The sequence below is a fragment of the Grampus griseus genome (genome assembly GCF_964374135.1).
Source record: "Grampus griseus genome assembly, chromosome: 18".
Classification (NCBI taxonomy): Eukaryota; Metazoa; Chordata; class Mammalia; order Artiodactyla; family Delphinidae; genus Grampus; species Grampus griseus.
Genome location: NC_139012.1, coordinates 57875192 through 57903030, shown reverse-complemented (window position 1 = coordinate 57903030; position 27839 = coordinate 57875192).

Genomic DNA, 27839 nt, shown 5'->3' with positions numbered 1-27839 from the left:
GCTGCGGAGCACAGGCTCCGGACACGCAGGCTCAGCGGCCATGGCTCACGGGCCCAGCCGCTCCGCGGCATGTGGGATCTTCCCGGACCGGGGCACGAACCCGCGTCCCCCGCATCGGCAGGCGGACTCTCAACCACTGCGCCACCAGGGAAGCCCAGAAGTGCTTTTAAAGAGCAGAGTAAGCAGCCATAAAAAAGAACAAAATGCTGCCACTTGCAGTAACGTGGAAGGACTTGGAGGGCATTATGCTAAGTCAGACAGAGAATGACAAACACTGTACGATATCACTTATATGTGGAATCTAAAAAATACAACAAACTAGTGAATATAACAAAAAAGAAGCAGACTCCCAGATACAGAGAACAAACTAGCGGTTACCAGTGAGGACAGGGAAGGGGGGAGGGGAAATATAGGGGTAGAGGAGTAAAATGTACAGTTTCCCGAACCTTTTATGGTTTTCCATCACGTGGAGATCTTTGAAGGGTCCAGGCCTGGTGCTTTACAGATCCTCAACGTGGATTTTCCTGATTGTTTCCTCGTGGTTAGGTTCCGGTTAGGCATTTGGGTCAGACTGGTTTTTGAGCTCCCGAGTCAGGGTCACCTGGCCTGGGCAAGGGAGCTCTTCCTGGTCAGGTACATCTCAGCCTGCCTCCAGCATCCTGAGAACAAAACAGCCTTGGTATGGCGGCCGGTGCCAGAGCTCTGCAGTCTGGATGTGACCAGGGTCCGTGGCACAGAGCAGACCCGGGGATAGTGGCTTGGAGCAGCTGTCAGGGACTTCAAAAGCCTGGAAAGAGGCTTAGAAGGGGAGTCGGGGTGCTTACCAGAGAGCAGAAGCACCCTTGAAGTGGATGCATCTGTAAAAGGTACAAGCCTCCTCTGGGGTTCCAGAAACTTGGGACTGGTGTTCTTCAGAGTGGAGGTTTCTGGATTGTTGCTACGCTTCCTGATTCAGTAGTGGGGTAGAATTCAATTGTCAAGTGAATGTTAGTGGTTTATAATCTGCAAAGGCGGAGAAGGTACGACTTAGCAGATGGGAAACGAATGAATAGTTGGAAGAAAGTACTAAGATTTTCATTTTCCCGAGAGAAGAAGGGACCGCTGTGGTGGAGGAAGGGCTGGAAATGTCTTACAGTCAGAGATCCTAGGCGAACTTATTTTTAGGAGAATTTTTGTCATTAGAGGTTCAGGACAAAACAGGAAAGGCGCACTTGTATTTCCTTCTAGAAGAGAGATTTCCTGTTCCTGAGATTTCCATTCACCATTTTGAGAGACATGTAGGAGGCAAAGAGCATGCCCTTCTGTGCCCACCAGGTCATCTGTCTGCCCTCCTTCCTCCTGACATTTTACCGGGAGTGCTGTGTGCATTGGTTGCTTCCCGGATTTGGAAGGAAATAAAAATGGAGACCAGGCTCGCTGGGGAACAATGAGGAGGGAATACTCGCTGTTTCGTGGAGCTGGGCCTCTCCGGGATCACCAGGGGAGGCAGAGCCGGGCTTGGCTTCTGGATTGCAGAGCCTTTTGATCTCAAAGCAGCCCTTTGGTCCCAGACATCATTCAGGCCAGGGGGGATGTAGCTGGTGGTTTGGGTAATCATGTGTTAATTCCTAAAATCAAATCCTACCTTGCGGCCATTAAAATGGTGAACAAAATGCTTCAAAGCAGCAAATTATTTTCTGTTGAATTTATTTTTTTTAATAAAGCGATGATGCCTTCTCCTTGTAAAGCATTTTACCAATTACAAAATATTTTCACAAATCGTGTGTGGCCCTCACATCAGTTTCACAATATAGGTCAAAGGAGGAAGCAGCCCGTCCTGGAATCTGGGGCTTCTGTTAGGGCTCTCAGCCCAGGGCTCAATCCTCTGCCCTTTGCTTTCTCCTCTCAGCAGGTAGGTACCATCTAAGATGTTTGCTAAGGGAGCCGACTCCTCTGTCTTTCACCCTTCAGCCTCCTATGAGTTCTTTCTTCCACTTGGTACCAGGTCTGCATGGAGACGTGACCTCGCTCGGCACCAGGGAAAAGCCCAGGCCTCCTTGAGCAGCTGTTGACCCCGAGGGAAGAAGCCGCCTCGGAGGTTTTCCCCTCTTGTGAAACATAAGTCCTCATGTGATGTGAGAGAGACACACCCGATCTTCTCATGAGACCGCTTGGGAGGAATGAATATGCCCCACAAATGTGGCCAATAGAACGTAGGTCCCTATTAAGGTGAGCTTCTGCCTGGCCTCTGAGTCTGGGGTGATGGATTTCAGAAGGTCAGCAGGCTGTAGACACTACCTGCCAGATTTCTGTGGGGTGTGTGTGTGTGTGTGTGTGTGTGTGTGTGTGTGTGTGTGTGTTTATATGTGTATGTGTGTGTGTGTCCCCACTCAGGCAGCTATTGGGGGGTAGCACTCTAAGTGATCGTCCATAAGTGATAGCACATTTCCTGTGTCACGCACAGGAAAGATGTCGTGATGGGAAGACATATCCTCCTGCAATTTCAGCTAACTTTGGGGTGACTTGGTCACTTACAAGGGAGGTAGCTTCCACTGAAGTCTCTGTGAAATCCCTGAACTGGGAGGCTGGTGAGGAAAGAGCCGCAGCTCCACGGCGGGGTCCTTCTGAGGTCACACCAGGATATTTCCACAGTAAAGTGAAGTCCTGTGGCTGGCTGCTGAGAATGACACGTTAGGACCCACGCCACCTAATTCTCCTCCGGGAGCTGAATCAAACATCATTGTCTACGCACATGTTTACACGTTCTTGCAGAGGATGTTCTGGCGTCCCGCCCATTACAATCTGTCATCCATGAAGCTTTGTGTCCATGCCTGGAAGCAGAAAGCATATGAAATTGTACACTGGAGGAAAAACAGCACCAAATCTCAGAGGCCCATTCTCTTCAGGCTCCAGAGGAGATTGGGAAATCTAAACAATTTAGAGGTCAGTATGGTAGACCCAAAAGGCCCAGCCAATGCAGTAAAAAAAACAAAACAAGGCACAGCCATGTTCGGGGCAGTACTATTCACAAATTCACACTCACACACTAGCCAAAAGGTGGAAGCCACTCAAATGCCCACCCGTGGACATGAATGAATAGATAAACAAAATGTAGTGTGTATATATATTATTCAGCTATGAAAAGGAAGGACATTATGACATATACTACAATGTGGATGAACCTTGAAGACGTTATGCTAAGTGAAATAAGCCAATCACAAAAGGACAAATGCATATGAGCCCACTTATGTGAGGTACCGAGTGTAGTCAGACTCATAGAGACAGAAAGTAGAACAGTGGTCGCCAGAGGCTGGGAGGAGGGGGAGATGGAAAGTTGTTTAATGGGAGCAGAGTTTCAGTTCTGCAAGATGACATTCTGGAGACGTTGCACAACAATGTGAAGGTACTTAACACATCTGAATGGTAGACCGAAAAATGGTTGAGATGCTCGATTTTGTTATGTGTATTTTACCACAAATAAAACAACAACAGAAGAAACGAACAAAAATAAGGCAAGATAAGCCCATTGTATAACAACGGAGCTTTGTTAGCTGGTTGCTTGAACTTCCTGGAGACGCAGCCACGTGTGGCTAGCCAGGGAATGGGGTCAAAAGAGGTGACGATCTCAGCTGGGAGGGAAGCTGCCCCGGGGGAGGATTTTTTGAGGAGAGAGTTGAAACGAATGTTCTCTGCCCTTTGCCTTCCTGGGAGTTCTTCCCTCCATCCATAACTTCCGGAGGAGAACTCAGTGTGAAGGTATCCGCCTCCAATCTCTGTGTTTTACTCTAAAGAGTGACAATGTCCTGGGCAGGGAACTGCTAGCTCATCAAGATTCCTGGAGACTGGGGTGGGTTTATCTTTCCTTGGACACAAAGTGTGATCAGACTGGTCGGACAGATAGGGAAATGTCGCCTGGGTTGGTGGTTGATCTAACAGAATGTTTCTCAAACCAGAATCCATAAGTTCTCTATGCAAATTTTATAATTTATCGTAGTCTAACTTTTATGATATAAAAATAATTTAAAATTATACATTTAATTGAATAGTTGGAGCATCAGGACGCTCAACTTCTCACTAGTTTGCTGGCGTCATTCCAGGACCCACATTTAGGATTTTGTCATCACTCCAGGGAAGGGCAAGTGACATCTTGAAGCTTGGCACACTTGGAGGTATAGCACCAAATTAAACTGAGGAAAGGGGTGGGAGAATTGAGTCATCCCACAGCACGGGCCTGCCACACTCAAAAATGCCAATATCATGACAACACCACCCTCGTATTTGTGCTGTGAATCAGTTTCAGCAAAACATTACTGGTGCCATGAATGTAATGTGGTTCATTTTCATTTTGTCGACCTCTGAGGTTTTGTTTCCATTTAATTTGTAAACTTCTGTTGCTTTTCAGTTATATTTGAGCTCTAACCATAAAGTGTTTATATCTGTGCTAATGTTGGTATATTTCTAAATAGCTGTATAAAAAGGTTAATTTATAAGAAGCTTAAGTTAACCCTTAGGGTCCAAGATGCTTTCTTCTCTGTAGAAGCTCCCACAGCTCCTGGCGTGAGAAGCCCGTTACATGGAAGGTCAACTGGCCCTACTTGTGTTTGATCAGACCTAGAGGGAGGTCTAACTCAGGACTTTATGAGGTCAATACAGTGACTTATTGAGGATGGACTAACTTGTGTTTAGGAGTTCTACCCATTATCTCCAACATCGATACACACAACTCTAGAATATAATTGGTAGCTTCCAGTTTCTGTTCACAAAGAACCCGGGGGGTCTGATTGCCTAGCCTCTTCTCTCAGGCTTAGTTGACTGTCTTCTCTGTTCCACACCCTTCTTGTCCTTTCTCATTGGAAGCTAGGTTTAGCTGCTCCTTTTATTCAAGATGCTTGTTTTATGTACAGAAACTTCGAGACTTAACATTAGTGCAGGCTCAGATTTCACCTTAAGCACCGTTCTCATCAAGCAGTTTGGCTTCCCTAGGACTGCAAACTGCTGCTTTCTTACTGTGCCGATTCCCCCAAGACGTGCTTTGTGTTCTTCTTGCTTTCACAGCTGTCCCCGTCTCTCTCTATCGAGACACACTCGGCCCCACCTTTGCTCTCTCCCTTAAGATGCAGACCCTGTCCAAGAGTAGGAGGGGTTCTCTGGACAGGGAGTCACTTCCTGAGCCAAAGCCAAGTTGAAAATGGATTCCCACTTAGGAGAGGACTTGGGCACCCAGATGCTTTCTTTGAGAAACCATGAATGTTTCTGCTGTCAACAGGAGTTAGGAGCTACTTCTGGTTAACTTTCCATGACCTGCATCACGGAGGTCTCCATGTTATTCATTCACTTGACAAATATTTACCAGATTCCTTCTATATGACAGTCACTGCTCCAGGTTTTGTCCATGCCAAGATGAATAAGTAGTATTTGTCCTTCATGAGCTGGTGGTCTCACTCGGGATGCCATGTGCATCTAAATAAGTTGCAGCACAAAACCAGAAATATAGATCCACGGAGCAGGATGGAAAGCCCAGAGATAACCCACGCACATATGGTCACCTTATCTTTGATAAAGGAGGCAAGGATATACAATGGAGAAAAGACAGACTCTTCAATAAGTGGTGCTGGGAAAAGTGGATAGCTACATGTAAAAGAATGAAATTAGAACACTCCCTAATACCATACACAAAAATAAACTCAAAATGGATAAAGACCTCAAAATGTAAGGCCAGACACTATAAAACTCTTAGAGGAAAACACAGGCAGAACATTCTATGACATAAATCACAGCAAGCTCCTTTTTGACCCACCTCCTAGAGAAATGGAAATAAAAACTAAAATAAACAAATGGGACCTAATGAAACTTCAAAGTTTTTGCACAGCAAAGGAAACCATAAACAAGATGAAAAGACAACCTTCAGAATGGGAGAAAATATTTGCAAATGAGACAACTGACAAAGGATTAATCTCCAAAATTTACACGCAGCTCATGCAGCTCAGTATCAAAAAACAAACAACCCAATCCAAAAATGGGCAGAAGACCTAAATAGACATTTCTCCAAAGAAGATATACAGATTGCCAACAAACACATGAAAGAATGCTCAACATCACTAATCATTAGAGAAATGCAAATCAAAACTACAATGAGATATCATCTCACACCTGTCAGAATGGCCATCATCAAAAAATCTAGAAACAATAAATGCTGGAGGGGGTGTAGAGAAAAGGGAACCCTCTTGCACTGTTGGTGGGAATGTAAATTAATACAGCCACTATGGAGAACAGTATGGAAGTTCCTTAAAAAACTAAAAATAGAACTACCATATGACCCAGCAATCCCACCACTGGGCATATACTCTGAGAAAACCATAATTCAAAAAGACTCATGTACCACAATGTTCATTGCAGCTCTATTTACAGTAGCCAGGACATGGAAGCAACCTAAGTGTCCACTGACAGATGAATGGATAAAGAAGATGTGGCACATATATACAATGGAATATTACTCAGCCATAAAAAGAAACGAAATTGAGTTATTTGTAGTGAGGTGGATAGACATAGAGACTGTCATACAGAGTGAAGCAAGCCAGAAAGAGAAAAATAAATACCGTATGCTAACACATATATATGGAATCTAAGAAAATGAAAAATGATTCTGAAGAACCTAGGGGCAGGACAGGAATAAAGATGCAGTTGTAGAGAATGGACTTGAGGACACGGGGAGGGGGAAGGGTAAACTGGGACGAAGTGAGAAAGTGGCATGGACTTACATATACTAACAAATGTAAAATAGATAGCTAGTGGGAAGCAGCCGCACAGCACAGGGAGATCAGCTTGGTGCTTTGTGACCGCCTAGAGGGGTGGGATAGGGAGGGTGGGAGGGAGACGCAAGAGGGAGGAGATATGGGGATATATGTTTATGTATAGTTGATTCACTTTGTTATGCAGCAGAAACTAACACACCATTGTAAAGCAATTACACTCCAATAAAGATGTTAAAAAATAAATAAACACATAGGTTGCAGTGCATGGTGACAAATGCCCTACCATATAATACAAATGCCATACTTTATATTAGCCCTCCAGAGGCGAAGAGGAGAAGCCCCCTGACCACCAGCGGAGGTCAGGGGAGACATCAGAGAGCATGACACTGAAACCCCTCTTGAAGGATGACTGGGAGTTCCTTTGGTGGGAAAGTTCCACGGGGGTGAGTGAGCATTCAAGGTAGAGAAGAGGTTGTGAGAAAGCTCAAAGCTTCATGGAGTTTGGGTGGAAATGTAAGTTGTTTGGGATGGCTGGAGTGTATGTTTTGGTGTGTGTATACGTGTGTTGTAGGAGAGTGAGGGTGCCGGCTATAGATTTGGAAGAGGCTTATACTCCAGGCCAAGCAGAGGCAACGGGGTACCATGCCTTACTGCATTCCACAGTGTATACCACTCCTACCTGGGGCTGCTGTTTTTTCCCCTCCCTCTCCCTCCCTCCCTCCCTCCCTTCCTTTCAACAGCTTTATAATTCACATACCATACAATTCACCAATTAAAAGCATAAAACTCAGTGGTTTTTAGTATGTTCACAGAGCTGAGTAACCATCACCACAATTTATTTTAGCGCATTTTCATCACTCCAAAAAGAAAACCCAGACCCTTTAGCTGTCACCCTCCTACCCTCATCCCCTCCACCTCAGCTCTAATTAATCAATAATCTACTTTCTGTCTCAATGGATCTGCCTATCCTGGACATTTCATATAGATGGAATCATACCACATGTGGCCTGTTGTGGCTGGCTTCTTTCACTCAGCGTGGGGTATTTTCCTTAGCAGCTGCAGAATGGGCAGCAATTCAATTTCCCCTAAACTTGCAAAGGGTTGGTGAGTTCATGGGAGAGAGAGAAAAATAAAGAAAACAGTGATGGAGTATTTGGGGACTCTGAAACGGCACGACTAAAAAGGCATAAAGTTTCATTTAAGACATTTCTTTCTGGGACCGTGGCTTCGCAGGTGCAAATATTTCTCTTACAAAAGACTTCTTGTTTTGAGCCGTGGTAGTGTATCTGGAAACCCACGGTTTACAGTTTATGTCTTTGTGGACAGGTTGGTAGAGACAATCCCTCTCTTTCCCACTGCTGTGATGCCATTGCTTCCATGAAAACACCACCGAATTTGGCATTTATGCTACTAGCTTCACTGTGAGCCTTCTGCCTGATATCGGGTCAACACAAAATTGCTTCTTCTCCAGAACAAACTTGATGAACTGGGAAGTGGCATACGCTGTACCCGGAACTGTTCTCACAAGTGCGGTAAAGGTCACATTTGCAAATTCAACAGGACAGCCCTCGTTCATTTCGTATGTCGCTGTGAAGAACTGCTGAGTTCTATAAAAGGTCTGGTTTCTCTCTCTTGCTGGAACATTGTCAAAGACCACATCAGTCAGTGAGAGCAGTCCTGGGTCCTTTCCACGCAGCTGCCTCGGGGTTTTATAGACCCTGAGACGGAATCTCGTAAAGGCTGGTTGCCATTTTGAGTTGCAGTCTAATGATTCTCTCTCTTTTCCTACGTGAAGATTTGATTTTAAATCCGTTTGGAAAATGACATGGTCAGCCTGAATCATCTTAGTTTTCAATGTTAAAATAGAACAGAATATGCGGTAGTTGACTCACAGTATTGTAGTTAAACAACTTGTCACTTAATGCTACGCAACTTTAAGGATTGTTTTAATCAATAGTATTTTTATAAGGTACACAGACGCCAGAGAGTTCCATCCAACTTGTTCTCTTCTTTGGCGATGTGCATCATTATTTTTCCAAGTAGCATGTCTTAAGAGCCTGCTGTGTATAACTCTGCTTTCTGTTTCTTTCTGTCTCTCTCTCATTCATACTTATATTTAACAAAATATGATTCCAAATATTCCTCTAATATTTTCACTGGGACGATTTGGGCATGAGGCTTGCTGTTGTCCTTGAATGGTTTTACAAGTGCTCAATGAGAACGGGGAATGCGAGAGGCAGGTGTGGAGCAGCTGGGGGAGGGAACGCTTAGTGCTCCCAGGGATCCCAGCCTAGTGATGCGAAGCTTCCACCTGAGGTTAAAGACCAACTCGGCTCATCAGAACAGCTGGGACCCAAAATCTGATCTGGGAGTTGATGTTTTCTAAGAGCTCAGCCATGTGAGCCTGGAGCCCCAAAGCCAGGCGTGGTGGCAGCCCCACACTTATCCTCAGGTATCAGTGAGCTCCAACCCTCTGGGGGGCCTGATGTGCTGGGAGAGCACAGGTGTTACACTCTATGGACATGGGATGGAGTTTGGGGCTCAGCCACTTACCGGCTCTGTGATGTTGGACCAGCTGTTCAATATCTCTGATCTTCTATTTACTTTTTTTGTAAAAGAAATATGATCGCGTCAATAACTATGGAGGTTATTGTGAAGAAGAAATATGCATGCAAGATTACTGGTTTGGGAAACTCAGAGTCAAGATTTGTCTCTGTCCCTTAATAGGACAATGTGGTATGTGATTCCTTTAAGAATACCTGACCAGAGATTTAGCTGGAAAGTTGCTTTATCCACTTGGTTTCATGAATCAGTTCTTTCATTGATGTATGTTCTCAGTTAACCTAGCTGGGGAGGGGTCCAGGAAAGTGGAGGCCCCAAAGATGAAAAGGAGGTAGCCAGGTGAAGGTGAGGCAAAGAGCAGAGAATGACACACAGTGGGCAAGAGATGGGGATAACGGGGCTCCTGTAGAGATTTTGGCATATGTGGAGTGTCGAGTGTGAGGGGAAATAGATAAATACGGAGATATGCAGAGAACACAAGTTTCCTGCGCCCAGCAGTTCGCTCCTTGCCTCCCCGATGGAGTTCCATACCTCCGATGTTGATACCATGCACGCTGTCATCACGAAAGATAGGATGCTAGGACATTCCTGACATTCAGAGTTAGAACTTGAAATACAATTTCTACAGAGGCAACATGTTAACTGGTAGTTCTATGTAGTTAGGATAGTGTTAGAAATAACAACTTCAAGTGGATTTTAATTTAAACAAGTAAAATACCGAGAAAAGGGGGGGGGATAGGTCCTGTTTCTTGGTTAGGGGTCCTTTGCAATGCAGAGCACTGGGTGTCTTACTCTGGCCATCTGAGCCCAGATCAGACCTGTAGGCTGACTCTGCTTGGCCCATGTACTTGGAGTCTTTTTTTTTTTTTTTTACCAATTTTATTTTAAATCGAAGTATAATTGATTGACGATGTTGTGTTAGTTTCAGGTATACAGCAAAGTGATTCATATATATATATAACATATATTCATATATATATGTTATATATATATGAATATATATGTGAATATATATTCATATACATAATATATGTGAATATATATATTCATATATATTATATATGTGAATATATATTCACATATATATTACATATGTGAATATATATGTGAATATATATATTTGTATATATTATATATGAATATATATGTGAATATATTCATATATATTATATATATGAATATATGTGAATATATATATATTCATATATATATTATATATATATAACTGTTTTAGATTCTTTTCCCTTATAGGCTATTATAAAATCTCTGTGCTATACAGTAGGTTTTTCCCTTATAGGCTATTATAAAATCTCTGTGCTATACAGTAGGTCCTTGTTGTTTATCTATTTTATATATAGGGTGTATATGTTAATTGCAAACTCCTAATTTATCCCTCCCCTTCGGTAACCATAAGTTTGTTTTCTATGCCTGTGGGTCTATTCATGCTTTATATATAAGTTCCTTTGTTTCATTTTTTAAAGATTCCATATATATGCGACATCATATGATATTTGTCTTTCTCTGTCTGGCTTATGGTGTTTGGATTTGAGGGTTTGGTCCTGTGAGGCTCTCGTCACAGTGCTCCCACGGCTCCATCACTGCCTGCTGTTTAATACCTGGCCCGCTTCCTCACTTTGATGGTACCTCACTTGGTCCCTGGAGGCACTGGACTTGGGAACCCCATGTCTGGGCAGCAGAGGTGAGAGGTACCATCATCGTTTCCATCTGATTCATTATCAGCTTGGCGTTTGTCCATGTCCAAAGTCAAGCACGATCATTGAGGTGGTGTCTGGAGGTGCCTTCTCACTTTCCAACCAGTGCTTCTTTTTCTTTTCCTCTAATCCTTCTCCCAGGTCCCTTCTCTTGCTCTGCCAGCATGTTTGTTTTCTAGCTCAATGAAATTCAGTTCAGCAAAGGCACATCAACCATGTGCCTGCCACTTAGGCTGAAGCGGTTGACAGAGCACAGTGGTTACCCTCAGGGGGTTCATAGTCTGGCCCGAGGGGGTGGAGGACAGACAAGTAGAGAGGCCAGCCCTGCTTGCTGGGGAATGGGCCTGCTGGGGTGGAGTCTATCCAGCATCAAAGAGGAGAACCTGAGCCATCTTGGGGAATGAGGAAGAGGCTGGAAGGACCTGCAGGAATTAGACAAATGCAGATGAGTTCCAGCAAAAGATAAGCTACAGCTTCATGCACTCAAGATATTGCAGGATTGGGCCAAAGGCTGGGGGAAGAGACGGGAGGGAGTGGAGAGCAGTGAGAGGTTAGGATGAGGAAGCCAGCTCTGCCTTTCCTGTCTCTCCCCAGAGACACTAGGATTGCACTTAGCACCTCCTGGGAGCCCCCTGAGCTGAGATGGGCACTCACTCCTGCCCTATGGGAAGCCTGTATTTTTCAAAAGTTTCCTTAGAGAAGAGTCCCAGGGGAGTCGAGGGCCTGAGCCTGCATTGACAGGAAAAGTGGATTAAAAGAAGGCCAAACCCAAAATAGCTCCTGGGGGTTGACAAGATGGATATTGGATTGCTGGTCTGTGTGGGTATAACCCTGTGGAGGCCAGTAAAAGGGTGAGGAAAAGGGAGTGACCACTTCTAGAGAGTGGGGGAGAAAATGTTGCTGCCTGGGTCCCAGCTCAGCAAATGCTACAAAAGAATTTTACCCCAAAAATCCATATCTTTAAAAAAAATTCAAAATGCAAAGGATTTTCAGGTGTCATAGGAAAAATATTTTATTAATAGATGAGTATCAAAAAGATTACCAGCCTTATGCTTAAAAACATTAATATCTGGACACGTTTGGGAAGTAACGATCTGGAGGCTGCTTTCTAATCTTTTTTTTTTTTAATTTTGTAATTTTTTTTTGCTAGTCTTTCTTCCTGGGCTGGGAAGCATTCAGCCATTCTCCTGAGGTTACTGTCTCTAGGCATGTGGTGTCCTGTTTGGAGAATGCACCTGGCCTTTAGAAAGGGGCTGTTCCGTGACCTTGTAGGCATCTGTCTCTGGTCTTTATGCAAAAGGCTACCTACCGGGGAAGACCAGGGTGCTGTGTAAACACGTAATGCCTATGCCGTTTTTGGTTTTCTTTTCTCATCACTGTGTTGTTCTGGGAACTCAGTTCGGGGAAGTGATGCTGCCAGCCTTTCAAACCGCCCTGGGCTGTGCAGCCTCCCAGTGGGCACCCCGAGGCAGGCACGTCTGATTTCCTCCTTTCAAAGCTGCAGGAAGTAGCAGCCCCAGGACGAGCACACATCTCAGCCTCGTGAGAAAGATGGGCTTTGGGAAGGGAGATTTAGAGTTAGAATAAACAAGAGAGAGGATTTCATAAGCTTCTCGGAAACGCCTGGACCCGATGCTTGTCATCTGCTACTAAATTTGGCCTTTTCATTTTCTTTGCACAGGATACAGTGGCAACCAAGGCACGAATTCCGGGATGTATTTAGATAAACAACGTGGCGGTGGAGGATTTTTACCTGTCACGGGACCAAGAAATGTCAAGGGTTATAAGCGTGACTCAGGACAATTTCAATTAAAGTGTCAAGAATAGAAAAAAAATCAGCAGTCTAGCTTATCTGTCTCTCTTTTTTCTTTTCTACCCTTACAATGTTCATTACTCTCAATGAACTGCTGGAGGTCAAACTGGTTTTGTCCTTTCAGCTTTTACGCTGTGTGTACGTTGCTTCACGTGTTTGCATAATACCGTGGACAGCTTCAGTATCACCTCTGCCCTCTTCCTGGGCAGGTAGAATGAATCTCTTCCACCTTGACTACCCAGGGCACCCGTGCACGCCTCTATTACAGCACCCATTGCTTGTAGTGTATTATTGGTTCGTGAGTCCGTTTCCCCCGCCGGTTCCAGAACCCCAGCGTGGACCATCTCTGGTTGACGTTTGTATTCTCAATGTGCGCACAGGGCCTGGCACATAGTAAACCGACATTTGATGCTAAGTGGTCATGCTGATTCTGGGGGATGATGCTTTCGGCTGCCAAATGACAAAAGAATAGAGCCAAAGCCTCATGAAAAGAGCAAGGAGCAAAGGGTTTGAAGACCAAAGATGTTTCTTTTGTTTACTGTTTCTATTGCCTTGGGCAAATCACCAGTTCGGCATTTTGTTACCCAGGAAGTGATAATACTGCTTTCTTCTAGGTTTTGGGGAGAAGTTTAAATGATGTAACAGATAGGGATGTGGTTTCTCAACTGGGATGAGTTCTATGCAGGAGAAGCACAAATGGAAACAGTGGAAAGTTTCTATGCAGGAGAAGCATAGTGGAAACAGTCATCTGGACCTGGGAGCTGAGACAGCCATGCTCCTGGGCGGTGCTCTCACTTTCTATCTGAGTGATCTGGGGGAAGGAAATCACTTGGCCTTTGTGGATTCCTCGTCTGTCAGGAAACTCAGTTCTCTTTCCCAGGGTCATTAGGTGGATCAAAATACACATGAATGTTTTGGATGGTTATTAAGGTCTGTGAACTGGAGCCCCAATATTATTAGCTAAGGTGGGATGAGCACATCCAGATCTCTCTCTGCTCACGTTCACTGTTCTCCTCCTCTCTGCCTTGGTCTTCCCACCATCGACTCAGGACATATGTACGTGTGTGTGTGTGTGTGTGTGTGTGTGTGTGTGTGTGTGTGTGTGTGTGTGTGTAGCGTCAGGGCAGGGGGCAAGAGCCCCTCTGACTCTGAATGCCGGCAGAGCGGCCCCTGTCCTTGCTGAGCAATGACCCAGGGGGGCTGGATTCTTCACAGTCTGCTACTAGGACAGGAGGGGAGAGGTCAGCGAAAGCTGCTCTGATTAAATTGCACAGCTGGGGGAGCTGCATCCAGGTGTACAAACAAATGCGTACATTTCTGGTATATCTGCCCCCAGATTGGACATCGATGATGTTTATCGTCCTTTAATGAAGAAGATCAGCTTTCTCCACCGGCCAAAGCATATAAGCAGTTGGTGTTCTTACCTGTGCACAAAGCACTGGAAATCACGATTAGTAGAACCTTGCTAACCAGGACCCTCAATTCACCGGAATTACGTCGCTGCATTTAGTAGTCATGAGAAAGATTGGCAAGCAACACACAAAGGCTGTGTGTCAGGGTAAGGTGTGAAGGTATTAATTTGTGCTTTGGTTGTGCTTGGATGGAAGAATGCAGTTAAATGGGACACTGCTGTGTTTTATTCATTTTATCCCACCTTTGTCATTCTGAGAAGAGAGACAGGTCTTTTAGGGTCACTTGATTGTGAGCTCCCAGGGCAGAAGAGAGAGGTGAAGATCTGTGGGGTGTGTGAATGTGAGAGGAAAGGGGAGCTATCCCGAGACTGGGGAGCTGGTGGAGATTGCTGGGTCTGCTACATCACCCCTTCTCTGCCCACACCCCAGATCATCATTGACACCTTGGACAGAAATGGTTGCGTAGAGTTCCCAGGGGGCTAAAGCCCAGGAAATGGGGCTCCTGGCCCCAGCAGCGATTGGCTCGCTCAGCCCCAGCACAGGCGAGGAAATACCAGTCCCTAGGACTTCAAGAGACCATGTTCACTCTTTGTATGATGGTGGTAGATTCGGAAGCCCTGATAGCTACTGAGATTAAATTTTGGAATTATTGCTTAGAATTGGGTTGAAGGCAAATAAATACACGTGATATTTCTCGGGTAGCGGAATATGTTTGCAAACCTACCCTTGGCTACTTGGTTAGCAGGATTTATTTTAGAAATGCAATTTTCAGGGCTTGCTATGAGGTCAAGTGATATCCAGTCCAGTTTCCAGCATCTACATCTTCAGGACTGTAGGGGCTTGGAGAGCTGGGGGTGGAGCAAGAGGAAGGCTGACAGCCAAGCTTCAGAGCTCAGGGTGAAGGGATGTGGAGAAGACTGGGATTCACCTGCGCCAAGGGTGGAAGTGTCCCTTATCTCCCTCTCACAGGGAATCCCTGAAACCCCTAGAGGTCGTGACAATGGCAAACCAGGTAACCAGGTACTGTGTTAAGCATGTTGCATACATCAACTCGTTTAATCCTCGTAACAGCTTTGGGAGGTGGGCACTGCTCTTCATCTTCCATTTTACAGATAAAAAAACTGAGGTAGAGAGATGCTCATGATCACATAGCTAGTGAGGGGGAAATCCAGGAGTGAACCAAGCTATCTGGCTTCAGAATGTACGCTCTTGGCAACCACACTCTTCTATCAGTCGACCTTGACTTGTAACTGACCAGATGGGATGTTGTTACTGGACAGTGCTCATGGGTGCTCAACGTGCTTGTCCAGCAAGACTCTAAATCATCAAGGGAAGGTCAAATGTGCATATTCTTGGGGCTTCCCTGGTGGCGCAGTGGTTGAGAGTCCACCTGCCAGTGCAGGGGACACAGGTTCGAGCCCTGGTCTGGGAGGATCCCACACGCCGCAGAGCAGCTGGCCCCGTGAGCCACAACTACTGAGCCTGCACGTCTGGAGCCTGTGTTCCGCAACGGGAGAGGCCACGATAGTGAGAGGCCCGTGCACCGCGATGAAGAGCGGCCCCCACTTGCCACAAGTAGAGAAAGCCCTCGCACAGAAACGAAGACCCAACACAGCAAAAATAAATAAATAAATAAATTCCTACCCCCAACATCTTAAAAGAAAAAAAAAAGAAAGAAAAGGGAGGAGTATTTTAAAAAAATGTGCATATTCTTGGTGGCTATTAAGAGATAAGCTATTTTAATTTTTGTATTTTTATTTTTTTAGGACAAAATTTTATGCGTACTGAGAAAAAAGGGATGTCTGGGCAAGCCTTGTTGGTCTCATTTCAGCCGTACTCAGCAATTCTCTTCTGAGCACAATTTTGGTGACTCTGGATTTTACTTCAATAAATGACTTTGAGTAACTGAGGCCATCTTGAAGTGGACGAGGCCAATTTTTTCCTGTGCTACTCTTTAAGCAAATCTGGTTTGGTGTGTGGGGCTGTCCTGTGGAAACACTGGAATATGAGGCATGCCATGAGAACCTCAGGATGAAATCGCAAAAACAGTCTATTAGCCTCCTGGCGAGAATACTGAAAGTTGGCAGAGTGTGGGGTAAACACAGAGAGGACACAGAGAGGTGTCATTCGGATCATTCCACTTAAATGAAATCTGACTAGGGATTTGGAGAGCATTACTACAACCTTTACAATTGGGAATTCCTGGGTGGATGTAAATAGAACTTAGTATTTGTTTTTAGGTAAACACCCAAAAGGTCATAACAGGTAAAGGTTTGGAGGTTACAGCAACAATAGCGTTTTTAAAAAGAACTTCATGTTTGGGTCCTTTCCATGTAACACTGCCTTCTGGGTCTGAAGATGATACCTCTCATGGTCTTCTCAACCCATGGTTATTACGGCAGAGGGTCACATAAAAATAGATACATTTGGGCTTCCCTGATGGTGCAGTGGTTGAGAGTCCACCTGCCGATGCAGGGGACACGGGTTCGTGCCCTGCTCCGGGAAGATCCCACGTGCTGCAGAGCGGCTGGGCCCGTGAGCCATGGCCGCTGAGCCTGCGCGTCCGGAGCCTGTGCTCCGCAACGGGAGAGGCCACAACAGTGAGAGGCCTGCGTACCACGAAAAAAAAAAAAGATACATTTATACTCTATTAATTTTATCCTCACTAGGAGAGAATAACGGTCAAGTGACTAGAAGCTTCCTTTGTTAGATGCCTTTAGACCACCCCTTCCCCACTCCCCTGCCTCTCCAAGGGGAGCTACCATAGGGCCGTCTTCTGCTTCAATAACTCTAGGTCTCAGCAATGAACCAAGCATTGAATGAAAGTCATCTGACAACCTTTTCCTCCTTAGTACCTCGCAATTACCTTTTATTTCTGACCCAGCTTTCTCTTTGGACTTGTGTTTCTGACTCTGATGCAAAGCCATCTGTCCATCTGTCCATCCGTCTATCCATCTATCCATTTATTCATCCATCCATCCATCTGTCCATTTATTCATCTATTCAAGTATTACCCATTACCTGCCTTCTCCGGGATGGGCTTCCCTCAGCACCCCAGATGATTGTGCTCTCCTCGGAGGGCTTGGCGGCCCCCTGCAGGGGAATGCAGGGCCCTGGGAGGCCCCCTTCATGGACCCCTCCGTGGGCAGCATGAGTCCACTGTTGAGCCAGGTTGACTGGTCTGCAGTTTCGGTCCAACCCCCCCTGACATGGTTCTGAGCCCACAGGTCTGGTGTGGGAGGATGGGAGGTTCTGGGGGAGGGAAGCCTTAGTCCCATCTGGACTCCTCTTCTTCCTGTGCGGTTGGAATCACCCTTATATCACACTCTTCCCTCTTTCATGCCTTTCTATGTATGGCCAGCTCACAAAGCTTTTGGTTCTTTTTATGTTAAAAAGAAAAAGAGAGAAGGCCTTCCCTGATGGCGCAGTGGTTGAGAGTCCGCCTGCCGATGCAGGGGACATGGGTTCGTGCCCTGGTCTGGGAAGATCCCACATGCCGCGGAGCGGCTGGGCCCGTGAGCCATGGCCGCTGAGCCTGCGCGTCTGGAGCCTGTGCTCCGCAACGGGAGAAGCCACAACAGTGAGAGGCCCGCGTAACGCAAAAAAAAAAAAAAAAGAAACCAATAGAAAAAAACACAAAAAAACAAAAAACTTTGAGAGTTCTGATAAAACCATTTTTTCTTAACAGTCTTACAAATTCTGTTGCCTTTAGAGTGAAATACAGTTTGAAATTCACAGCAGAAGCAACGGTGTCTTTACTCCAGTTGGCGTATCCCCTTCCTGGGATGTCTGTCTGAACAGCATGGTTCAGTTTTAATGGCAGATGAGCTATGGAGTTGGGTGCAACAAACAGTCACTGGGAAAATACAGTGGGTGATAGTTCAAAGCATCCTTGGACACGTGGACCAAGGGTGTGAGCCGCCCCCCCCCCCCAAGTGGCCCTCACCTTCTACTGACATTGCCCTGAACGGTGCTCTTTCATGTGACATAGAGAAAACGCCTTCTTCCTTATATTGGGTTCTAATTTATGTGACTATCTTGAAGCTCAAACTTGAACTGCAGCTCCTTACCTGGGAGCCCCCCACCCCCCACCCCCCGCCGTGTGTACGGACAGCTTCTGCGCTGCACTCAGCAGTCATACCACATCGTCCCTTTCCCACTGCCCTCAGGCAACTTGGCCCCATGTCCAAAAACAGCAGCCCCGGGGGGTCGCCATCTGTCAGACCAGCAAAGTACAGAAGTTTCTCCAGTGGACGTCTCTCAACCTACACCTCTTGGATTTTGACTGGCATCAGATGCAAGCGCCCTCTCAAAATGTAAGCAGCTGAAAGACAGCTGTTTCGGAGTCTGGGTGACGAGTCTGCCTCAAGGACAGTTCTCGGCCGTGGCTGTGGCTATGACCTGCTCCTTTGTCTGGCACTGCGGCCCCTCCCAGGCCTCTTAGGTGGAGGGTCTAACCGTGACCTTGCGGGCAGCTCTGCCTAAGTTCTCCCTCATCATTATGGCTCGAGGATTCAAACGTTCTGTGCTCTGTCATGCCTCTGTGCCTCTGTGTATATTATTCCTTCTTAGAATACTTTGTACTCACAGCCCTTGACTCAGTATAACATTCACTGAACTAGGCGAGCACTTCTCTGGGTACCAAACGGCTCTAAGTCCCATTTGTCCCTTAGGTCTTGGCTTGCCATACAATTCCATCTCTTGGGGGACTACCTGGATTATTCCCTCTCCCTTTTACATCCCTTTCTCCCTTTCGTCCCAGCCCTGAATTCGGGGCTTCTCCTCTGCTCCCTCAGAACCTGTTGCAAATATCACAGCATTTTTCAGGTACTATAATCGCTTTCTCGGTCATCCCCCTTATTTTGATCCCCGAAAGGGCAAAGATGGTGTCTGTTCATCTCTGCATGTAGCACCCAGCACACTGTCTGCAAGTGGAAGACCCTCAATAGAATGTACTAAATGAATGGATAAATAAATGATTGGTTTTAATGTATTTTCAAAATCACATCCTGATGAAGGGCTGACTAAGAAGATATTCCTGGAACTGGGAAAACAAACCAGAGCAATTTAGTGCGATTTTAATTTTAACCTGACCTTGAGGCTCTAGGCTGAGTAAACAGCAGATGAATGACAAAATATTGGATTTAAGAAATGGTCATTTTCTCAATGTTTAAAGTTTTAAAAACCCCATGCAATTTTGCCCACAGAGAGGAAAAAAAGAAACGCTGCCACGAGAGAGCTGTGAATTTTATGTCTCCCGGGCAACAAAGTGAATAATTTTAGAGAGAGAAGGAGAGAAATTGAGACAGAGTCTCGCCGAATGAATTCGCTGTTGAACCGAAAGTCACTTAAATTTTTTTTTCCCCCAAACAGAAGTATAGGAATCAAAATGAAAATAAAAGGAGATAAGGTAGTTTCCCTATTCATAATGTTCTCTTGGAGGCTGAGAAGGAGATGGTGAAACAATGGACATTTTATGAGCGTTCGACTCTGTGGAGACACAGCAGGGCCATTTTTCTGACGTTTATAGCAGGGAAGAAACATCAAGTCGGAACCCTAAGTATAAGCCATCTCCAAGGCCAACTGCGAAACGCCATCAGCCCCGGGAGGTGTGTGAAGGAATACGGTGACGGATTTCCCTGCAGAGGGCTGCGGGGGAGCAGAGCTGCTCTGAAGGATTGCCCCCCGCCTCTCCTTTGCTGTCCTGCCTGGGGCGCCTCATTTCGTGTGCATGAGGAACAAATTACAGGTCTGTTTCCGGCGTGGTTGTTGCCTCCTGACTCTGGCGTTCTGCGAGTCAGCTCGTTGTCATGGAGACCACCGTTTAGCCAGTTCTTCTGAACAGGGCCTTGTTAAGTGGGCGAAAAGGATTCGCAGCACTATCCTCTTTGGTGCGGGAAGGGTCCCAGTCAGGAGCGCTGCGTCACTGCTTGGGTAGCAGCCACGGCGTGTTGTCACAAGGCTTCCCAGAGCCTCCTCGGGTCATCCCTTCATCTCTCCATCTCCTCAGAATACATTTGTTTATTGCTCTTTACGTGCCCTCGATGTGTGACTTCAACAGAGATGTTTCCGACCGCTCTGATTGTCAGGACCCTCCTTTGCACTGGGCTCCCACATTTAGGCATCACACTCCCAAGGGTTCACCCCGGTCACGTCCATCACAAGTGTTTCATGTTTAGCGTGTGGACGATGAGCTGCTTCTTACTCACTGTGTCATCAGTTGTGAGATCTCTGAGTGCTGTGGGCCCTCTGAGCAGGTCCATCTGCAGTAGTGCCCATAGCTTGCAGTTAGACGGCCAGCATCCCATCATGGCGGGGACGGGAACCCTCCAGGTGCAAGACTAGTGCCAAGGACAGGTTTAAAAGCCATTGGGGACAGACAGCTAGTCTCCCAGGGCCTGTGCATTTTATTCTATGTAACAGACGTGAAGCCATTCTGAGGGCTTCTCCCTGAAAACCATGTGAACTAAAGCAATGTGCAGGATTCTGGGGCAACAGATCACATTCAACACGGAGAATAACATCTAATAGGAAACTGGAAGAAACAGAAACTTCAAGTCTGTGCCTGTGTTCTCAGTTTGAGAAATACCCGTAGCTTGGGGTCATTTACCACCCCCAAGTGAAACTGGAGGCAAAGAATATTGCATATCTTGGAAGCCACCAAAGATCTTGTTCTATTGGTTTTCAGAATGACACCAGTACATCATCAAGAAAAGCTAAATATATATGTATACAGACACATATGGGTTTTTTTGTTTTGTTTTGTTTTGTTTTGTTTGCGGCATGCGGGCCTCTCCCTGCTGTGGCCTCTCCCGTTGCGGAGCACAGTGGCCATGGCTCACGGGCCCAGCTGCTCCGCAGCATGTGGGATCTTCCCGGACCGGGGCACGAACCCGTGTCCCCTGCATCGGCAGGCGGACTCTCAACCACTGCGCCACCAGGGAAGCCCGACACATATGTTTTTTAAGGAGGTGAAGTATGTAGTGTGTTTCAGGAAGATCTACTACCAAATTGATAAAATAAGAAAGGGAAAAACATCGGTTTTGTGGAAAATTAAGTTATGTGAACTCCTATGTGTAATTCTACGTGATAAGAACTACTTCCTGTTATAAGACCAGTGGAATGAAGAGTTCTTATATATGGATTTCACAGAAACACGGCTAGTGCGGCAGGGATATTTGCAATCATATATTGTGGTGGCTTGAAAATAATTATCAGCCTTGGAACCCTTTCTGCAATGGAATCTTACGCAGGGGCCTCACCTTATGTGGAAACCCGTCTCTCTGCCAGCATGTGAGGAAGGAGCTGAGCTGTAAACCTGCTGCTTTCAGATTCAGGTGGTGTCTGTCTTAGTCTGCTCAGCTGCCATAACAAAATACCACAGACTGGGGGTCTTGAACAACAGAAATTTACTTTCTCACACTTCTGGAGGCTAGAAGTCCAAGATCAAGGTGCCAGCATGTTTGGTTTCTAGTGAGAACTCTCTTCCTGGCTTGTAGATGGCTATCTTCTGGCTGTATTTTCACATGGAAGGGAGAGAGACAGAGAGATCTCTAGTGCCTCTTGTTACAAGGACACTAATCCTATCATGAGGGCCCCACTCTCATGACCTCATCTAACCTTGATTACCTCCCAAAAGTCTTATGTCCATAGACCATCACTTTGGGGGTTAGGGCTTTATCATATGGATTTTAGCGGGACACAATTTAGCCCATAGCAGGTGTGAAAGCAGAGGTCTAGGGAGGTTCTGTGATGGAGGGAATTGTTCTCAGGTGATGATGTCCAGTCCAGGGCTCCTCATTTTCTTCTGCACAGCCTAGACTTCCAGAGCAACTGCCCTAGGGTCTTGACTTCCTCAATCCCTTCTGCCTTTTTAAGGGCTGGGTGGGTTTAAGGAAGGATTTCTGGAGGCTGCCTTTTCCAAATCTCATCAGGAGCAATGTTAACAATTATATTAGAAATAGCTATCATATACAGGGCCTTGACTAACTGTTCTAAGAAGTTCACAGATAGTACCTAATTGAACCCTCACAACAACCTAGGATAAGGCATTCTTTTTTTTTTTTTTTTTTTTTTTTGCGGTACGTGGGCCTCTCACTGTTGTGGCCTCTCCCGTTGCGGAGCACAGGCTCCGGATGCGCAGGCTCAGCGGCCATGGCTCACGGGCTCAGCCGCTCCGCGGCATGTGGGATCTTCCCGGACCGGGGCACGAACCAGTGTCCCCTGCATCGGCAGGCGAACTCTCAACCACTGCACCACCAGGGAAGCCCATAGGATAAGGCATTCTTATCTCTTCTTCATTTCACAGCCAGAGTACAGAGATATTACATGATCGTGCAAAGTCACACAGCCAGAGGCACCACAGTCAGGAATGGAACCCAGGTGTCTGGCTCCAGAGTCTGTGCTCTTAATCAGCACCACCCTTTGGGATGGAATAGAGAACACCATAATCAGGAGATGGGCAAGAGTCACCCTCCCCTGGGCTACGTGTGCTGGAACACATCGACTGTGCCCTGGTCAGCGCTGGAATGACACGAGAGGCTGATTTTGAGAAAAATCAAAGTGTAATTGACATATGGGTGTTTCTCAAACTGAGAACCAGGCATAGACTTGAATTTTCTGCTTCTTCCAAAGTCAAATAATGAAGTAGACAGACTTATTCTAGCCATAATCCCAATTTCTTGTTTTCTAGGAGGATATAGGCCAAAGGTTTCTGGACCTAGGATCACAGACTCAAAAGACTAGGACTATTAAGTCACCTGAGACCTTTTGGTGCCATTGGACAGGACCACATGAAGCAAGATGCCGTTTTAGTGTTAAATAGTAAGCGCTGGTCTATCCCCTAGGGGTGGTAATCTCCCCTTCTTCTGGGTGACATTCAATAGTCATCAAGGATGTTCATTGTGCTGGGTGTCCACGGCCTAGAATTCCGGTCCTGTGCTGTTGAAATCTACATCTCGACATTGATTCATGTCAGTCCCTCCCAGGGCTCTTATCATCAGCTGTTGCTCTGGTTGGATGGCCCACAGTATGTCTATGTGTCAGATCCGGGAGTTACATTGACGAGGGTTCAGTCTTGGCTTGTCACTGGGTCACTTTGGACAAATGACTTCACCTTCCCAAATCCCAGCTTCTTCCCTTAGAAAGCATAACAACTGCATTGCGGGTTGTTGTCTGGGTTAATTTAAGGTGTCTGCCTTCTAGTTGGGGCTCAATAATGTTAAGGGTTTTTCCCTCGGGTGCTCTAGGTTGTGCATTTTTACTTAACAAAATGCTTCTGCTAGAGTGTAAGTGATGTCATATTTCTTCAGTGGGTTGTTTGTTTGCCTTTGACTGTGAGTCTTTTTATAACTGAGATGCATTCGTGCTTCTGGGTAAAGAAACAGAAGTTAAACCACGGAAGAAGCAAAGCTGGGGTTTCAGGATAGTTTTGGAAATGTAAGGATCGCCCATTGGCGGAAAAATAACAATGATTTAAAAAGAAAAAAAAGAAAATCCTGGGGGGAAACTTGCACTGAATTTCATTCCATTGTTTCAAGTCTTGGAGGGCTTTTAAAATTGTTATTTTATGTCATGGTCTCAAAGACAAGCGCCACAAAATATCACTGTCTCCTAGAAAGATTCAAGCAAGTGAAATTAGGGAATTGGAAGATCAAGACAATAGCAAAGAATCAGTCATCAGAACAAGAACAAGGAGAGAGAAGCATCCTCACAAGCTCAGAGTAATAGTTCAGAGCAGATTCTGCCTGAGGTCGAGATGCGCTCAACAGTCCTGCCCCAGGCAGCAGAACTGGCTAGCAGGAGATGGATGGTTTAAGAGTTAAAACATTATCATTTACTCTCCTTCCCCGCAGATCTCAGCTTTCAAAGATGATTTTCTTGCTAATTCTTTAGTAACAGGGAGCAGCTGATGCATGATGCTGTTTCTCTCCTAGGGGAACATGCACTTTGCTGGCAGAAAACACAGGAAAAAAGAAAAGCCACACAAGCGGATTGATGAAGGATCGTGATTGGCCGAGAAAGGAGGTTGGGAAGTTACCCGTGGAGATGAAGCACACAGATTTAATTTAATATTGATTTCAGTTTTGGGAGGAAGAAATTGCCCTTGCAGCTGAGCGTGCTGTCATGCAGAAGTCACTGTTTTCTCATTCTGACCAACACTCTCCGCTCCTCCCAGTAGCCTCCCCACATGCACGTGTCTTACACTGAGAGCATTTTGAAGGGTTGTTCATTCATTCGAAGCCTATGGAGAGGGGCATATTAAGTGCATTCCATCAAAAGCACCTCTGTACAGTGACCAGGAAATAGACGAGTTTCCTGAATAGGATGCTTTTCTTTTCAATACCATTAGCATCTTCTCTAACAAACCGAGAGCCTGTTCTTACAAATGATTTTTAAGAAACAAACCATCACTCTGGTTTTGCCTCCTCCACACAAAAGGATTTAAAAATAACCAGTGTTAGGATCAAACACTGGGTTAACTATTTCTGGTGCGTGTTTTCCTTTCAAGTCATGAAGGGCATGACATCATTCAGCGCCATACCTGTCTCCTGTGGCATCTTTCTGTATCTCTGTCAGCACAAACACTCACCCCTTTGTCCCCTCACAGCCTGACCACCTGAAAACCATTTGACCGGCACATAAATTGCGCCAGGCAAAGGACAGGAGGGTTAGCTGAGCTTGGGGCCCTGCCAGCCCTCCCATCACGTAATAAGAAAGCTCTCAAATAAACACTGTATGATTTAATTGAATCTGAGCTAGGAGCTATGGCTTTACAGAAACTAATTACAGCAGGCAGCTTGGCATATTAGTGTAGTAAATCTCACTGATGTCAAGCCCTTGAGCTACTGTGTCGGTTTCTTTGCTCTCTCTTCCACTTCTTTTGCTTCTGAGTTTCTTTCATTTGGTCTCTTTCCACTTAATTTCATGTCTCCCTCTTCTTTCTGGCATGTTTAGAGCTTGAATAAGGGTTCAGCACTGGTAGCCCACTGATTCCTGCTTCAGATCAATGAACGTGTATGGATCTGTGTATGTGCGTGTACACGTGTGTGTGCATGTGTGTGTGTGTGTGTTTTGGTCTTTCTGCCTGCAATGGACATGACAATTCAGGACAGAGTCATGTAAGGGTGGGGGCAGGAGGCAGTGGATAAAAAAATTATTCAAACTTCTTGCCTTCAGATAGCTTTATCATGGGTGATATGGGGGTGGGAGTGGTTATGAAAAGGGGAAGAGGCCAATTATGCAAGCCACTAGGCTTGAAAACATCAGGCAGAGTGAGGTAAAGACCACGTGTCGTGAGAGGGCAGATGGAGGCGTTTTAATTCTGATCAGACGAAGCTTTAGCTTCTTGCCTTCAAGGCTACCGTCTGTTTCACTTAGGAACAGAATACTCGATTAAATATTATGAGTGAATGAACTCATAATTGCATTTATTATTTACTTAAGAAGTCTGGAGCTGGTCTCAGACTTTGTTTAGTTACTTGGTTATCCTTCCATGCTTTTTCCATCCTTCTTTGCCATCCTCAGTGTTTATGGCTTTTTGGTCTCCTGCCTCATGGCCTTAAGATGGCTGCCGCAGTCCAGATAACACATGAGCATCCCAAGCTTAAAGGAAGCAGCAAGGGCAAAAGGCCTTCTCTTTATTAGGCTCTAGAAAGAAAAGTTTTTCCTATAGCCCCCAAGAAAAGTTTTCTTGTATCCCCATGGTCTGAACTGGGTAGCTGGCTATAAGGAAGAACGGGAATGTGAGTATCTAGCAAAGGAGAATGAGAGGGCCATGATTCATTTCCTAGGGATGGATGCATTGTCATTCTAGTAAAATTGAGATTCTGTGAGACAGGGGAAGCGGACTGAAAGGGCAACTGGGATGGCCAATGTATGATGTCTGCCATGCTTTCCTCGGGTATATTTGAGAAAAGGGCTACCTGTCTTACATTAGTTACTGAGCTGCCTTCTTACAACCCCCAGCCGATGCTCCTCACGTAAGTACCCTCCTCTGCCGTTTGCTTTGCTGCTGGTCACCGCAGGAATTTTTCAACTACAATCCTCTCGAAACAATACTGCCTTCTTCACACAGGCCTACACATAGGATTTCACATCAGACAGACCTGGGTTCAAATCCTACCCCAGGGGTACTACTCACTTGAGTTGTGCCCTGGGTGAGTTTCTTAACCTCCTTACTCAGTACAAATGCACATAATAATTTGTATCTCCTTGAGTAGCTATGAGGATTAAATTACGAATGTCAAGTGCTTAGCGCTAGGCCCGACCTAGAGAGGGGCTCAAAAAATGATAGTTTTCTCTTTTCTCCACATTTAAAAAATAATAATAGCTGACATTTACTGAGGGCTTCCTATATGCCTGGCACAGCTCTAAGTGCTTAATACAAATTAACTCATCTAACCCTCACAACAGCCCAATGAGGCCTGTACTAACAGCATGTGCATTAAGAGCTGAAGCAATGAACAAGAAAAGTAAATTTGTCTAAGATTCCAGAGATAGTGAGAGGCAGAATTAAGATCGAATCCAGGCAGTTGGTGTAGAGCCTGGGCACTGACCACCGTGTGTATTTTCTCCTACTCACGATGTGCCCCTCCTGGAAATGGGTTCATAATCAGCTAGGACCAAAGTTTCCTATTAGGCAACAGACATTCAACAAGGGGCGACCTGAATAAGCACAGGCGTGTGGGTGGAGAACGGTGGGTTCCTCTGTGGGGCAGGGGCTGTGTCCTGTCTGAGAAGGGGGCACAGCAGGAGAGCAGGGTCACGTGAGGGAGTGGGGGGCAGTGACGCCCCACACTACACGTCAAGCTATATCCCACAGAAGGGTTTCCTTCCACCACTGTAAGCTTAGCCAGCCTCAGTGTGGTTACAGCTCCCGGCTCCCTATGCGAGGAGCCTGCCCTCGGAGAGGTGGGATACACGTTTCCTGCCTCCAACCGTTAGACTATTTTCCAGGTGAAAAGCTCAGTATTGGAACCCAGCAGCATGAGATCCTTTTGGTATTCCAGGTGAAAAGCTCAGTATTGGAACCCAGCAGCATGAGATCCTTTTGGCATAGCTTTTCTAATGGAAAGAAGACAGAGCAGTGTTTTATAGGGGGAAGTGGCCAGCTTTCCTTTGGCTTCTGAAAGGACTACTCAGTTGCACTGAATGATTCCAACCGACAGACATAGGCTGCAACATCCAAACAGTAGGTGCCCTGGGGGGCTCAGGAGCTAAAGCACCTTTTAGTCTGAGATCCCAGCCAGACAAGGGAGAGAGGAGATCAGAATGGGACAGTGAATGGGACACTGCTCTGTGGGCAGTCCTAAGTTTAAGCAATTTCAATTTGATTCTTGGATGGGAATGCAAACATCAGTGTCTGTATTGATATACACTCCATTTAAAAAACAGATGAACCACAAACCACACTGGAAAGGTAATTGATGAGGACACAGCATTTTTCTTTCTTTCTTTTTTTTTTTTAAATGCTATCGCACCGGAGTCCGTGAGGTTGGCCGGAAGGTGGTGGGTAGGGAACACGCAGGTGTTGAAACAGCCTCACTTGGAGGAGGTAAATTCCCCTGCACATCCCCTGGCCCCTCGGTTGTGGTTTTGCTGCCTTTGG